Raw genomic sequence first — 17778 nt, 5'->3', positions numbered from 1 at the left:
ATTTAAACTAAAGTCGGAACCATAATTAACTCAAATATTAATAAGAAACACTTAGTAAAAATTTTAGAAATAAAATACAACCAAGCAAAAGCAGTAGGTGCCCAAGCGATGGGTAATCGGAGGAAGTTGCGGTTCTGCAAGGAGCCCTAGACCCGGGGGAAAAATTATAAAATAATTTTTGGGACTCCAGAGAAGGGTAATTGAGGTTCCCATGGCATTAGAATGCCAAGAAAATACCTAGAAAAATTTTTCAATCGGTATAGACGATTTTGACCCGTTAAGCCAAACGGAGGGCATTTTGGTCATTTCGCCTTCCGAGGTGATTTTTGGCCGACTTGTCCAGTTGAGTAAATAATTAATATAACGTAAAATATGAAGAAATATTACTAGAAATTAAATTGAAATTGAGTAGTGATGAAAAGAAAAAGAAAATACACTAAAATGCCGAATATGACATCATTATGATGTCATGTGAAAGTCTCCACCAATTATAATTTAACAACCATTTAAATAAACAATAAAAGAGGCTAAATGAAGACTAAATTCACCAAAAATTTGCAGCAGCCACCACTCCCACAAAAACATACCCGTAGCTCTCAAAATTACATAGCCAAACCTCCATTTTCTTCATTTTCAAGCTCTCAAACCTCTCAAACCTCACCCCAAAACCCTAAGTCATCTTCACTAAAATTAATCTACACACCCTAAGGAAGTTTTTGGCAGCCAACAAGAGGGAAGAAAGTGAAGTTTAGGGCTTTAGAAATTCTGCCCAATCAAGGTTAGTGCTACACTTTTGTTCTCAATCTTTTAATTTTAGTTAAAACATCATTTTGAGCTAGGAGATTTTAAGAAATTTAAGTAAATCACATGTGTTAAGGGTACCTTCAATTTTCGGCAGCCCTATGGGAGATTGAGTTTGATTGTTTAATAAACTTAGAGTGGTTGGAAATCATGGTTAAGGTATTAATATGCATGGAGATTGAACTAAGCATGTTAATCAAGGTTTATGAGTAATTGGTTTGGACATTAGGGTTTGGAAAGGTGAAATTGTGACTTAGCTTAGAAAATGGTTAGAGAACTTTTTAATGGTCAATTAGTGACCATTTTAGGTAGGTTGACCCTAATTAGAACTGAAAAATTGGATGGTAAAGTGAAGGTGAAATCTGCCTATGGACAGCAGCATAGGGACTGAAAATTCAGTCCCTTTGCACTGCCATAACTTGGGCTGTGTTAGTCCAATTGGTGTTTGGCCAATTGGAAATGAAACTAGGCTTAAAATGGCACATTTTTGCTGAAGAAACCATTCCCAAAAGACCAAAGCAAGAGGACCAAAACTTGGCCCCAATCTGGATACCCTGCACTGAATTCTGCAGAATTGACCAAATGAACAGTAACTGTTCATTTGGCCATAACTCACTGTAGATTTGGTCAATTGGCCTGAAATTTTTACAGCAACAAGTTAAGACATAGACAAACATCTTTTATGAAGGAACCTACCCCAAATTATGGCCAGAACCCATCCAACCAAGTGACTCTAGTTACTGTTCATGCATTGTAGATATGGTAAATCTGCATATTTGGCAATCCGGCCAGCTTGGGTTTTTGGGCCATATCTGGAGCTACAAAACTCCAAATGGAGTGATTCAAAAAAGGAAATTCAACTAGACAAAATGAGGAACAACTTTCATGTTTTACATTTCTTTAAATTCCAACAATAACAGTGTCCAATGGAACAGTGAAACTGACTCACCAAAACTGAAAATTCTGCTTGTGTTGAGTTACACTTTGAAATGGTATTAACACTTAATGCCAACAAGTTTTAAACACTAAATGTGGTATATTGGGAGTGCCAAAGTCAATGTACATATTTGCTATAAAAAAGTCAACATTTTAGTTGACCATAGAGGTGAATAGTAACATCAAAACTTGAAATTCAAAGATTGAAGAATTTAAAAGTTTCAAATGCCCTAGTATACCTAACAAGATTGGTTTGGATAGTTTGGCATGCCAATAGGGTTCAGTTAGCAGTACTGCACATGGCAATATGCCATTCCGTGATTTCATGGCTTTTAGCCATTCTGACCTTGTATTGAGCTTTGGCCTTGTGCCTGAGATTATTTACAGCTTGGTAGCTGTTCTGTTGCACACCGGGTGATGCATATGCTACCGATGGTGTGACGGCCCGAGGTACTAGATACCCAGTGCCAGTTTACCCGTTATCCAGTCCAGTCGTTTAGTGTAGGTTACTTGGGCAACCAAATGAATGAAAATGAGAAATGTAGAAGAAATAAATGAATGGATATACAAATACATGACAAACAAAACATGTACATGCAATACATATTTATATCTGTTATTTCTTGTTATTTTATTGTTGCACCACTAAGCGTTATTGCTTAGCGCGTTGCTTTTGCCACGCGTAGGTACTGGAGATCCTGATCGTGAGCCCAGTAGACCACAGACTAGGTGAGTCCATCCTGCAGTTCTGCGCAGTGTCCGTATCGCCTCCCTACCTGCAGTGCATTGGTAGGGCACTAGGTGTCATTTTGTCATTTTGATATTTTGTAGCAGATTTTTACTTTTTCATATGTATTTGAACTCATGTAATATATTTTGATGTCCATGTAAATAATGAAAGTTATGACTATGAATGCAAAATTTGAGCATGTATTTATCGCTTGTATATGAGAAATGGATGTTTGTGAAATGAAAAGATTATTGAGAATTGCTATTGAGAAATATTGTTGAGATTTTGGATATTGGAGTTTGAGATGATGGAATAAAAATATTGGAAGTGTTTTTAACAGGTTCCGAAGAACGGTTTTCTCCATTTTTAGCCAAGATTACTCCATGGATTTTTTAAAATTTTCGGAACCTTAAATGAATGATACTTTTGATAAATGTTTTAAATAAATTGTATTTCATAAATTATGTGCAAAAGCATGATATAAATTAATTGAGGAATATTAGAGTGTGCCTGTACACCATGTGGCATTACTTACTCGGGTATACTGTACACGGGTAAGGGGTGTCACATTTAGTGGTATCAGAGCACGGTTTAGGCGTTTCTGGGCCTAGATTGAGTCCATACCATGCATTGCATTTGTAAGAGTCGAGGTGACACTAACGCAGATCTGTTTATCCTTCTTATTTTGAATAGGATATGGACCCTTCATCTCAGAGAGCCGTTGAGGAGGAAGTGGAGAGTCATGCTCCACCTGCAGCAGTTGAGAAGCTCAATTGGTAAGAGGCGAAGCAAACCCGTGAGGTGATATGGGTTCGAATCCTAGCTCTGCAGGGCGAAGGGATTGAACTCCACCAAAGCGGACAGTACCGATTTGAGTAGCATCGTCGGCCTCTAGAGGGGTACGCCGGCAAGATGGCCACCCATAGAGGGGCTTGAGCTGGGGCCCACTAAGCCGGGGTGTGACAATAAAAAAGGCGCCTTTTTGTGTCACATTCTGAGTGGGCTATGGTCTCTACCAGCTGGCGATGCGACTCACTTTGATGCTTTCACTGAGTTCAATCGCCTGCAGCTAGATTCGAACCCATATCACCACGGAGTGCTGCCTCTACCAATTGAGCGTATTGGTAAGAGGCGAAGCAAACCCGTGAGGAGATATGGGTTCGAATCCTAGCTCTGCAGGGCGAAGGGATTGAACTCCACCAAAGCGGACAGTACCGATTTGAGTCGCATCGCCGGCCTCTAGAGGGGTACGCTGGCAAGATGGCCACCCATAGAGGGGCTTGAGCTGGGGCCCACTAAGCCGGGGTGTGACAGCAATGGTACCTTTACATTCCATTAATTTCCAAGCTTCAAATTTCAATTTACATTTACATATACTAAATATACATCACCCAAACAATTTCCTACACAATATACATTTAATCAATCATTTAATTCACCATTTACAAGAAAAAATAAACTGTCTTTAAAGTGTTTCCATGGCTGCCAAAAGTACACTTCCCCATTCAACCTCAAACTTCAAAAATCTCTCCATAAATCAAACACCCATAACATCCTTACAAACTTTAATTAAACAATAATAAAAAACACAAACTTACCCCTTTGGAAATTCTTCAAAACCTCACCAAAACTTCTTGGAATTGCTATCAAACTCTTCCTTGTGATGTGGGGATAAACTTTAATGAAGCAACCTTGGTGTTTGGAGGTGGAATGGAGGAGATGTGGGAGCTTGAATCAAATGCGGCAATGGAGGATTTGGGAGCTCTTCACTATGGCAATGGTGGTTTTGAATGTTGAAGATTAAGTGTGAGTGGAGTAATCTGCCCACTTAATGCATATTATAATCTGCCCACTCACATAAATTAAATCATATTATATGTTTTAATTGATAATTACTCCATTTACCCTCCATTTTTGCTATTCACATTAGGTACCCCTAAATTAATTTTTCATTATATTTTCCAAGTGTAATATTATTTATTTTTAATGGACCTTTAGGTTAAAAGACAACTTGAGATGTCAAATGACCACAATGCCCCTGTTCGGGTTGCATTCCTGATTTTTCGGTAACACCAGGTTTTGTCCGTTTTTCAATTTCTCACTTTTCTTTGTACTAATTATTTAATTTTTCTTTGATATTTCTAATGATATTTATACTTCAATAAATATTTATTTGAGTCCTAAAAATATTTTCCAGGGTTCCCCGCTATCCAGGGCTAGTCAACGGTCCACGTCGTGACTTCCCGATGCGGTCACCCATCGCTAGGGTTCTCAGCTCGCTCAACTTGATTGCATTTCTTTACTATTATTTTTCCTTTGTTTCTCTTCTATTTTCTTTTGTTGTATTTCATTATTTTATGTCTCCTCACTCATATCAAAGTGTAGTTCTAGGCATCCTAGCTGTCCGGACAACACTGGTCACTGGAACAGTAGAACGCACTACCGAACATGGGGGTGTTACAGGTTCCCGCCATGTGTAGTATCACACATCGTGCATAAATTTTTTCCTTTGCTAGTAAGACATGTTGGGTGGGAAAACCCTGCATACAAGAAATTTCACAAAATCAGCATAACATGGCACTTGGGATAGGGCTAATAGGTATTCATTCGAGAATGAGTCATCTATTAACAACTTTTCAGCTTCTTCTAAGTTCTTGTGTCTCAGCCTTGAGAGATGATTGGCTACCATGTTTTTGACCGCCTTCTTGTCCTTGATTTCAAGGTCAAATTTCTAAAGTAGTAAGATCCATCGAATCAATCTTGGCTTTGCTTGCTTTTTATTCAAAAGGTATCTAATAGCAGCATGGCCTGTGTATGCAATGACTTTTGATCCAAGAAGATAGAATATGAATTTGTCAATTGCAAACACTACTGCTAGGAATTCCTTTTCTGTGGTAGCATAGTTAATTTGCACATCATCAAGTGTCCTATTGGCGTAATAAATGGCATGGAGTTTTCTATCTTTCCTTTGTTTGAGTACTGCTCCGACATCATAATCGCTGACATCACACACGATTTCGAATGGTAGCTCCCAATCAGATGGTTACATAATAGGTGCTGAGATCAAGGCCTCTTTTATCCTGTTGAAAGAAGCAAGGCAATTTTTATCAAAATCAAAGGAAACATCTTTACTTAATAAATTTGTAATGGCTTAGCTATTTTGGAAAAATCTTTAATGAATCTTCTATAAAAGCCTGCATGTTTCAAAAAACTTCGCACTTCTTTGACTGATGTTGGTGGTAACATTATTTCGATGATCTCAACTTTCGCCTTGTCAACTTCAATCCCTCTTTCTAATATCATATGACCAAGAACTATGCCTTTTCTTACTATGAAGTGACATTTTTCCTAATTTAGGACCAGGTTTGATTCTTTACATCTTTGTAACACTTTGGATAACTTAGCTAAGCAATCATCAAAAGTAGTTCCATAGACAGAAAAATCATCCATAAAGACTTCCATGATATTTTCAATATAATAAAAAAAAATAGCCATCATGCACTTTTTGAAAGGTAGTAGGGGCATTACAAAGACCAAAAGGTATTTTTCTATATGCAAAGGTTTCGTAAGGGCATGTGAATGTGGCCTTTTCTTAATCTTTTAGGAGAATAGGAATTTGAAAGAATCCCGAATACCCATATAGATAACAAAAGTAGGAATATTTTACTAGCCTTTCTAGCATTTGGTCAATGAAAGGGAGAGGAAAATGGCCTTTTCTGGTGGCACTATTCAATTTCCTATAGTCTATGCACATGCGCCAACTAGTGACTACCCTAGTAGGGATCAGTTCATTGTTTGTAATCGGGATGATAGTTTTCCCGCCTTTCTTAGGCACTACATGTACTAGACTAACCCTTTTACTATAAGAAATTAGGTATACATTATCTGCGTCTAATAGTTTTAAAATTTCTTTCTTAACTACTTCTTTCATGTTTGGGTTAAGCCTTCTTTGGTGTTCAATAGTGGGTTTACTAATTTCCCCCATGGGCATCCTATGCATGCAAATCGAGAGATCAATCCCTTTCAGGTCTTTTATTTTATACCCTATAGCCTTGCTATGGGTCTTGAGTACTCTTAGCAATTTTTTCTCTTCCATATCAGACAGGTTAGCATTGATAATAATAGGATATTTAGAGTTTGAGTCCAAAAATGCATACCTTAATAAGGAGGGGAGAGGTTTAAGTTCTATCTATTCAGTGTTTTTCTCTGGCTTGCTTTTGGGTTGTTCCTCCTTTAGCTCTTCCACATTGAAAGCTTGAGCCAAGGGTAGGGGCGGATAAGCTGCTAAATATTGTGCGCAAGCTATTATTTCTGTGTTTTCATTATCAGCAGTGTGAGTGTGCAGTAAGCATGCTTCAAGAGGATCTTTAGGATATGCTTTACGCAATTCATCTTTAACTTGTTTGTCAGCCGTATCAATTTTAAAGAATTCATCAGGTTCAAATTTGTGTTTCATCATGTTGAGAGTGAGCTGCCCATTTTTAACATCTATGATTGCTACAGCAGTTTTCAAAAAAGGTCTTTCCAAGATGATAGGGATTTGAATATCCTCTTCCATTTCAAGGACAACAAAGTCAACTAGAATGAAGAATTTGCCCACCTTGATAAGGATGTTCTCAAGTATGCCCACGAGATATTTAACAGATTGGTTAGCCAATTGTATCGAAATTGTTGTGGGTTTCAGTTCTTCGACCTCCAGCTTTTGACATATTGATAGAGGCATTAGACTTACACTTGCCCCAAGATCGCAGAGGGCCCTTATTGCTAATGAGACAAGTGTGGAGAAGCTTCCTGGGTCCTTCAACTTTGGAGGTAGTTTTTTTTGCAATATGGCACTGCATTCCTCTGTTAGAGAAACAGTCTCATAGTCCTCCAGCTTTCTTTTCTTTGACAGAATTTCCTTAAGGAATTTGGTATAGGATGGCATCTGAAAAAGTGCTTCAGTGATGGGAATGTTGATGTAGAGATTCTGGAAAACTTCTAAAAACTTCCCAAAATGCTTATCCAATTTGGCTTTTTGGAATCTTTGAGGAAAAGGTAGGGGAGGCTGATATGGCTCTGGTAGCTGCTTTTTCTTCCTTGCTTCCTCTTCCTGATCCTTCTTGACTTCTTCCTCTTTCTTCTCTGCTTGGCTTTCAGATTTATCAGAGGTTTCCTCTGTTGGTTTTTCCTCCGGTTGTTCTAGAATTCTTCCACTCCTCAATGTAATTGCCTTACAATGGTCCTTTGGGTTTATCTCTAGTTGACTAGGCAGTTTACTAGCAGCTTTGGTTGAAGAAACTGCTTGCTGAGCAATTTTATTTTCAAGTATTTTATCGTGAGTAGCAAGTTGGTCCATTTTGGAACTCAGCTACTTAATCATTTCATTCTGCTGTTGTTGAGCTACTAGGAGGCCTTCCATCATGGATTCCATAGTCATCTTTGGTTTAAGTTGTTGAGATTGAGGAGGTGGTGGTGGCTATGCAAAGTTTTATCCTTTGTTCTAAAACTTAGGGGGTGCTGGTGGTCTGTACCCTTGCTATTTGTTCATTGGACCATGAAAAATTAGGGTGATTCTTCCATCCAAGGTTGTAAGTATTTGAATATGGGTTGTTGAGCTGCCTCTGAATGGAGTTTCCTCCATTATTCACATAGTTCATCTATACTGTGGAGGATTCATTGAAGTTGTTACATTCCGAAGTCATTGATCCTCCTCCACAGCTATCGTAGTATTGGTTGCTTGTTCCAATAGCGTTGGCTTGCATTCTGTCAAGCCTCTTTGTGAGCTAGTCAAATTGAGCATTTATCATGCTTAGGGCATCCACTTCCAGGACCCCTGCTGCTCTCCTTGTATTTCCCCTTTCGTTTGACCACTCGTAGTTGTGATACGTGACCCTCTCCAGAAGTTTAAGTGCTTTTGTTACTGTTTTCTCTATTTGGTCACCTTCTACAGCTGAATCCATTGTGCTCCTTAAGGAAGGCAATAGCCCATTATAGAAATTCAGAACTATGAGCCAATCTTCTATGCCATGGTGTGGACATTTCCTCTGCAGGTCTTTATTGTGACGTCCCTCACCCGTCTACAGTGTAGTTGAGTGAGGAATTCCACATCCGGTGGAGCACCCTATCTTATGTTGTCATTTTCATTGTTAATTTTAAACTTATAGAAAACATGTGGTGAAAATTGTTTTTGTCACAATTTAAGCTTTGTGGATACCCGGGCAGAATCTCCTCTATTTAATTAACATCTGGTAGGTTTCACTACTTACTTGTTAAAAACAATTTCATATCTCTAGAGGTGTCATGTCATATCTTGTCATTTCTACTTATACAATTTCAAGAAGCACATTCATTTATTCATGCATATGGAAACTCATATACAAAGAGTTCATAACTTTATTGACAATCCAAAATATGTAATTAGAGTTTTTATTTACATCACAAACTAGTAATTACATCATGTTTATACACAATGAACTAAAATACTAGTCTATACATGGGCTCTACCAAAATGCAAAAGATTGGTGAGGTGAACTCGACGCGTTGGCGATCCGGTCGAGCTGCGACGAACACTCATCAGAGCGATCGTGGCAATGGCGGCTGCTATTCTCTGGTTCCTACGTGATAGAAAAACCAACGCGCTAAGCAAATTGCTTAGTGGTGCATAATTTAAAAGAAATGAAATTAAATAATTAAAATAATTATTGTATGCTAAATTTCACATATTCTAAGTTATTTATGAATTTTCTGCACTTTGGAAATAATTGGATTTAATAGTATCTTTTCTAGTCATTGCTTATATTTTCAGTCTTAATTAATGTATAACAGTGCCCAAGTAACCTATAACAGACTATAAGTGCTGGATACGCTGGAGTATACTGGTTAGATAGCCATATGTCTAGCCTGTATACAACTGTTAGGTCAGGTACTAGGCCAGCGGGCAGGCTTTCAAAGCCAAATATATCATTAGGCACAATGGCTAACGGGCAGGCATATAGCCTATAGAACAATCATGTCAGACATGCTTTGTCGATCAGTGATTATTCCTATAGACAGTACTGCTATTTATAGTCCCTAATTAGTATACCAATCGATCCATACAATATACATAAGCCTAGGTTTACTTTCGGCAATTAAGTATTATTAATATCATATTAGACTTTTCATGTCATTTTGTAGTGGGAGAGTGTGTTCCACATATCTATTTCATGTAATTTAGTAAGTAGTGACTTATTAGGAATAAGTCAATAATTTATTTCTAGAACCTTTCTTTAGGTTCAATTCCAATATCTTAAATTTGCATATCAATTTAAGTAATTTATGGCTACTGTTTGGACACACTTCCTCAATGGAAGTTGTTCCTCCATGTCTTGTATATATTTTCCATTTTGAATAATGTCATTTGGATTTGTATAACTCAAGTTATGGTCAAATAACCATGACTAGGTCAATTCTGAATTTTGATGCCCTTACTAGGTAGTTTTGATATTATACTTTGCCAATTTTATTTGAGTAGGTTACTGCCATATTTAGGTCTACTATTCTTCATAGGATATGTTGGTCTATGTATTATGGTCAAAACAAAATTTTTTATTGTAATTTTTCAAGTCTTGAAGAGTTACTTATAGTAAAGTAATTAGACTAGACTCAAATGTCTTGTAGTAATAGGATTCCAATTAGGGCAGTAGCTTTGACCAATATTTGAGCTTCTTACATTCATAAGATGAGGAAGATGTCCAAAACAAAATTAAAGGTCTATTTCTTAGCTTTCCAGAATGGTATGGCTCATTTTAATTGAAGACTTCTAGTGGGAGATATGCTTAACACACTATTCTTGAGTTAGTGGTCATTTATACCATTTCCAGATTTGGTTTGCCATATTAATCAAGTTAATTGACATTGTTCCATTAATTTTTGGATTTTTGTCAAAATACCATTATTTTATGCCTATGTCTTATTGAAATTTTGGCACTGGTTTTAGGGCATTTGGAGTTCTATGGACCATGTTATGGCTTCTTTGCCAAAATTGGTCAAGTGGTCTTTATTTAGCAATTCTGGGCAGTTTCAATTTTGGATAGATTTAGTATCCCTACTTAGGCAAGCAAATTGACTTGGTTAATAGCATTTCTGGGCTTTTGTGTCTTCACAAGAGTTGTAACCCTATGTCTAAGCTTTCTAATGGTATAAAATTGAGGTCATTTGGACCTGTCCACAGAGAGATATGACTAAATGAGTGAACACTGTTCATTTGGTCATTTCTGGGTTCACTAAAAAGGCAATCCAGATTAGGACAGGCTTTTGGTCACTTTTTAGGCAGATTTTGGACATGACTTCAATGGAGTATTTTAGGTCATTTTTCACCTCCAATTGGCCTCATACCAATTGGAGTCTCACAAGGTCAATTCTAACTCAATTTACACACTGTTTTCAATAATTCCACAACCTGCTCAAAACAACACTTCCAATATTCATTTCTCCATCTCCCAAACTTCAAATATGCATTCATGGCACTTCTAATATCATCAATTCATCTCAATGCAATCAATTCTAGCAATATACACAAGCCTGTAATAGTGAATGCAAGACCTTAATTCAATTGGTCAAGTCAATAACGATAAGCACATAAAAAAAAAATTGGCTAGCACATGAAATATCAACTATCAATGCCTAATTTCCTTCCACATATACATGGACACCATAATTCACCATTTAATTCATGAAATTACCTATCTCCTAAGCTACTCAAGGCTACCAAATTTGGGCAGTATCACTAGTCACTCATAATTGGTTCAAAGCCCTAATTTAGAGTGTCAAAATCAACAATATACATGCAATAAAATTCTTATACTCTTAATCACCTTAATCAATATTATAATTCATTAATTCTATGTATAAATTCATCAATAACCATGCTTATCAAGGCTACCAATTGAACAGTTTCAAGCCTCAAACAAAATCCCCAAATTCATAGTTATAAACCCTAATTTATAATCAAACCTCAAACACCCACATACAAATTTTTCCTAATTCATGTAATTACCTTAATTAACATTGCTAGTCACCATTTTCATGTAAAAACAAATCAATTCCCCAAATTTCCCATGGCTGCCGAATTGGGGAACCAAAAATTACCCATTAATTTCTCAAATTTCTTTAGCATTTAAACTTAATTTAACTTTAATTCAACATATCACTAAGATAAGGGAAGAAATTATGCACTAACCTTTAGATGACCCCTCCTTGAATTGCCAAACTTCAATCTTTACCTCTTCAAATAACTATCAATAGCTTCCTTTTGATGTGGGGAACAACTTTTGTGAAGGGACTTGTGAGGATTATGGCAAAAATGAAGCATGCAAAGTGAAAATATTTATGGGGGAAGTGAGGGTTACGGTTTGGCACTTGAGGGAAATGAGGGAGATGAGATTTTTTCTTTTACATTTTCTACCCACTTTCTCACCTTTTTATACCCCCATTAAGTTAGCTTTAATAATATAATATTATCACACCCTACCCCTTTGTAAGGCATAACATGATCCCGTAGTATACCTAATGAATTACCAACTCCGTCTACTGATAACCCATTAAATACACTACAAGGGATTTTAAAAACTTTTCTTACTTCTTTTACAGTGGTGAGCACTATTTACAGGTGTTAAAGACTTTGGTGAACTGAAGTGAAACAACTAACTCATTTGATTTATTTGGAATATCTGTAAAAATTTTGGCAAGGTGCCATTTGTATTTTGGACAAAACAGTTCTTCAGAAAACCTGTAAAAAGCACTTCAATTATTTTCCAAATCTCAACTCCAACATTTTTCTCAATACAACACATTTCTCAACTCAATTCCATAGAAATTTTTCAAAGTCTGAGATAAAGAAATATAATACAATTTTTTACAAGTCAAATAACTCATAATAAATTTACAACTTCAAGGTACAATTTGAATTTACAACTGCTCAAAACCAAAAACAAAATGTACATACAGTGTCATACATTACAGTACAAAATGCAAAATATTGGTATACTCATTATACCAGGTAATCCCTCACTGGATGTATTAGCAGCCTAGTCTGCACTGCTGTCTCTCTACTGCGCGACAATAAAAGCTATCATTTGAGACAATGTCTCAGTGGTGCACAACAATAACCAAATACAATTTTAATTCACAATTCATAAATCATATCAATAGTGGATACTTAAAACCATAGTTAAATTCAAGACAATGAATGTCATAAGGAATTTAAACTCCAATTCACAAATTATCAAAATTCATAATAACACAATTTACTCAAATAGTTTAAGAATACCGTATTGCCAATTCATGCACAATTTGATCAAAATACTTAATAACACAGTGTTGCCGACCAATATCACAATTTGATCAAATAACTGAATAATATCGTTTTGCAAATCAATAACACAATTCGATCGAATAACTGAATAATATCGTTTTGCAAATCAATAACACAATTCGATCAAATAACTGAATAATACAATGTTGCCAATCAATAACACAATTTAGGCCATGACACACATTTTTCCATATATGCCGTGTTGTACACCACGACAAGACATACTCACCCCAATAATCGAAATCAATGAGGGAGGGAGCTAGCTATATAATGAGTACTCATCCACACTCACCTCAGACTGGGAAGTCAAAGAGGGAGGAACATAATCATACTCACCCCAGACTGATAAGTCAAAGAGGGAGGAATAATCACACTCTTCCCATTAATGGAGGAGGAACATAGTATCAGTGTCATGCCAATTGTGAGTCAAAACAATTCCAAACATTTTATTCAAATGATCCGTAAGAATCCAATAAATTTCCAAAGTTATAATTTCATTCACAAATTGGCAACACAATTTGTAATTCACTTCAATTTCCACAAAAACCATTTACAGTGCTTTTCAATCAATAAGTATCAATCAATATCATTCAAACAATTTTTCACAGTTTCAAACCATTCACAATGTTTTTCAATCAATAAGTGTCCATCAAACACATTTCCACAATTTAAAACAATAATATACAAATAGTCAATATTTATTTCAATTGAAAATAATTCAAAAGAAACAGTTGTTGTGCACAAACACAATTTAAAACAATAATATACAAATATTCAATATTTATTTCAATTGAAAAATTCAAAAGCAATAGCCGTTGTGCACAAACCTCTGATATTTGTCTCCTGGTCCTGACTCAGTATTTCTTTCCCTTTTGCTGAGTCCTTGTTAACTGAGAAACACAATTTGAAGTGTTTCAGTACTAATTTAAACTGTCTCTATCGATGGTGTTTGGTAAATAATGCACTGAACTCAATTATTCACTTAATCACCTAATGTACCGACCCTCGATGCGTTTTAGGTAAATTAGGTTTTAGTGTCATTAATATGTCACACTCGATAGGGTTTTAGGTTTGGTACGTTTTACCAAAGTCATTTCCTTGTTTAGTGCATTTTAATGCAACTTGCTGGATTTCGGGATACTGGTTTGACCTAACCGGACGATCTAGTTCCCTCGGTTTTCGGGTCTCGGTCGAAACTACAAACTTGTAGATCTAGGTCTTATTGCACGCGGTGCAAAATTTCAGGTCAATCCGAGTTAAGTAGACCAAGTTATGGTCATTACACTATTGCTGGTCAAGTGGTACCATTTTAGTCAATTTTAGGTCAAATTGGTCAATTCTGGTTCGGCCAGTTTTTGGACCCGAACTTGTGCAAGTTGTTTGACTTGCTTATGGTCATTTCTGGGTTTTGGTGTCTTCATAAGAATTGTAGGTATGGGTCTTAGCTATTCATGGTTAAAATTTCAGGTCAATTGGACCTGGTTTGAGTGAGTTATGGCCTAAATACTCACTGCTGCCCAATTGGTCATTTTTCAGATCCTAATTGCACCTAATCCGAATTGGTCAAATTTTTAGGTCACCTTGCAAGCAGAATTTTGGCATGGTTTCTCAATGAAAGTTGGCACATTTTGTGCCTAGTTTCACCCCAAATTGGTCTCATACCAATTGAGGTTACACATTCAAGGTTATAGGCTAAAATATTCACTGCCCTCAATATGCATTTCACACCCCAACTTCAAACACATACTCACCTTGCAAGGTTTACTTCCATACCCTACCAAACTGTTTTGGCACATTACCAAAAACATTTTCTACATTACATTAGCATTATTTTGGGCAGATTCCAATCACCCTCAACTCACCAAATATCATTCATAATTACAATTTCTAAATACCATTACAACCACACCTAAACATTACAAACTTTACATACACTTTACAACATTCATTCACATACATATCATCAATCCTTCTAGGTCAATATTCTGCCCACTCTTCCTTCAATATACACCATTTCTCAAGTGTCCACAAGCTGCCACAAAACATTCATCAACATCACATTGCCGTACCATATGCCAATTCCCATCAAAGTGCATAATTCACCATATAAACATGCAATAACTCACTAAGTTACTAAATCACCATTATTAACATTCTTTCCCATCAATTATATGCACAAATACCTCATCATAAACGTGACCCATGGCTGTCCAAAATGAAAATAACAATAACCTTTCAAACTTAAAATTTTCCTTCACCAAACTAATACCCATAACATGCACAAAAACTTTAACAAAGGATTTCTCAAAAATGCAAACTTACCTTTATTTGTAACTTGCTAAACCTTCACCAAACTTCTCAAATTGGGTGTCAATATCTTCCTTGTGATGTGTAGACAAAGTTTAATGAAGGAACTCAAGTGTTTGGAGTTGAAATGGAAGGAGGGATCAAGCTTGCATGAAAATGTCCATGGAGTTTTCTCTCCCTTCATTCACGGCTTGGATGGTAAATGAAGAAGATGAAGTGGCTGCTGGACATAGTGGACTTACATCAGCCCCATAATGTGTTTATTTTATTCTCTTAGTGGTCCACTTACTCTAATTAATTCATATTATAAGTTACTTTCACTTAATACCACATTAAACCCTTAATTCTCACTATTTACTTTAGGTACCACCAATTTAATTTTTCATTTCATTTTCTAAGTGTAATATTATTTATTTTTAATGGAAATTTAGGTCAAAAGACACTTTGGGATGTCAAATGACCATAATGCCCTGCTCGTGGCATTCACGATTTTTCAGATACTGGTTTTGTCTGCTTTTTCGATTTCTCACTTTTCTTTGTACTAATTATTTAATTTTTCTTTGATTTTTCTAATGATATTTATTCTTCAACTAGGGTCTATTTATGTCCCAAAAATGTTTTCCAGTGGTTCCTCAGCAGGCTACCAACGGTCCACGCCGTGACTTTCCAAAGGCGGTCACCCATCGTTAGGTTTCATACTGCTTAACTTGATCACATTTCTTTGCAATCATTTTTCCTTTGTTTTTCTTGTACTTTCTTTTCTTTTATTTCATTATTTTATGTCTCCTCACTCTCATTGAAGTGTGGTTCTAGGCATCCTAGCTGTCCGGACAACACTGGTCACTGGAGCAGCAGAACGCACTACCGAACTTAGGGGTGTTACAATTCTCCCCCCCTTAAATAAATTTCGTCCACGAAATTTTACCCAGTAATCATCTTACAATAGTCATACGTTTATTTTCTCCTTTCTATATGATCGTAAGACTTTTAACAATCTAATACAATGTTTACTTTGTTTGGATAACACCAATCTCCTCTTACTATTATATTGTCTAATATTTCAGCTCACGTTCCTTCTTGAATGACCCTTGAGGTCATATTAGAATCATTCATCAGGCATTGGTCCTCTGACCACTCTAGTCCATAGTCTTCCTCACATTCGGAATATTTCTTTGTTACATATGAATCAACTGTTCAAGTCTCTACTTCCATAACTCTTTTTATCTCACAATGTTCTATAACTTACTTCCTTTTGTAATGAACTATAACCTTTCGATATTTTAACTTTTGAGTTTTAGATCCTAAGTAGGATTTTCAAACTTATTTCTAACAATTAAATTCTGTCCTCGCATAACTATGCCAAAACAGATGCCGTTGGCAACTATTCTCATCTAGGTGTACTATCGGTTAGTACGTAGCTCTACACAATAATCTCAAGTTAGTAATCAGAATCTGCACTTACAAAGTATAAACATCAAGAACATTGCATAGTTACTACGATACATCCCAATAGATCAAACTTTGTTATCTTTTATTCTTTTGAATTCACGATATTCGAATCTTATTCGATTACAATATCCATTAGCAATTTCTAACAAGAACCTCCTTGCCCTTATCAAGAGCAATTCCATTATCGCATCTTACTTTTACGTCCTCTTGCCTTACATTAAGTAGGCTCACTAATTAGCTTTATAATTTATGGTGTGTTAGAAAATACTTTTCACGATAAACTCTTTCAAAACTAATTTCACTTATTATCACAATCCTTATCTTAAGGGCTAATCACTAATGCGTTAAAATTTATTCCTCAGAACGAATAACAACAGAACATATAGTTCTAACATTAATGTAAAAATATGAAAATTCCAGGTCAAACAATACATATATATATCTCAGTTGCTAATTGAGAAAGTACCAGAAATGATGTCAAAAGTCTCAGTCTCTTATCTGTCAGATAGCGTATACTCGTTGAAACATCACCTGCTTTGGCTGATTCACAAGAGTCCGACTTCTAGGTGTACTACCCTACCTCTACCTTTGCCTCTACTAACCGATGGTGAACTCTTTGGGGTAGAAACTTGGGTTGATCCCTTTGGTGTAGTAAATGATCCGTAACGACTGGATTTACACAATCCTTAGCAAAATGACCAGTCTCTCCACAATTAAAGCATGCTCCTACGGCTCTATAACATACCCCACTATGTGGTTTACCACAAGTTTCACAAAGTCGATCCGACAGCAGATTTACGGGTTTCTGTTGAGTTGGTGATCGGATCGAGGTGGTTTCATTCAAAAGATCTATCTCTACCTGACTTCTTACTATCTCTGTCAGATCCCCAAAGTTTTTCCTCTTTCCAAGAGGGACCACTAGAACTCTGTCACTGACTTTCCTCTTTTTCGCCTTCTCCGATTTCTTTTCTCAAGAGCCGCTTGATTCAATTCTTTCTAATTCTAGTGCTTGAGAAATAAGTTCGAGAAGTTGTTATGTTTGAATTCGACCACTTGTAACTGATACTAGGCTTCAAGCCGGTTTCAAACCTCTTACATCTCTCCCCGCTGGTAGAAAGTAGACTTCTTGCATAATGGCTTAGGCGGAGAATTCCCTTTCATACTCACCACCGATCCGCCTGCTTCGGACTTAGGAATTCTTGCACTCCGGTCTACATAA

The sequence above is a fragment of the Hevea brasiliensis genome, chromosome 2, assembly GCF_030052815.1.
Source record: "Hevea brasiliensis isolate MT/VB/25A 57/8 chromosome 2, ASM3005281v1, whole genome shotgun sequence".
In the NCBI taxonomy this organism is placed as follows: domain Eukaryota; kingdom Viridiplantae; phylum Streptophyta; class Magnoliopsida; order Malpighiales; family Euphorbiaceae; genus Hevea; species Hevea brasiliensis.
This window is presented reverse-complemented; position numbering follows the sequence as displayed.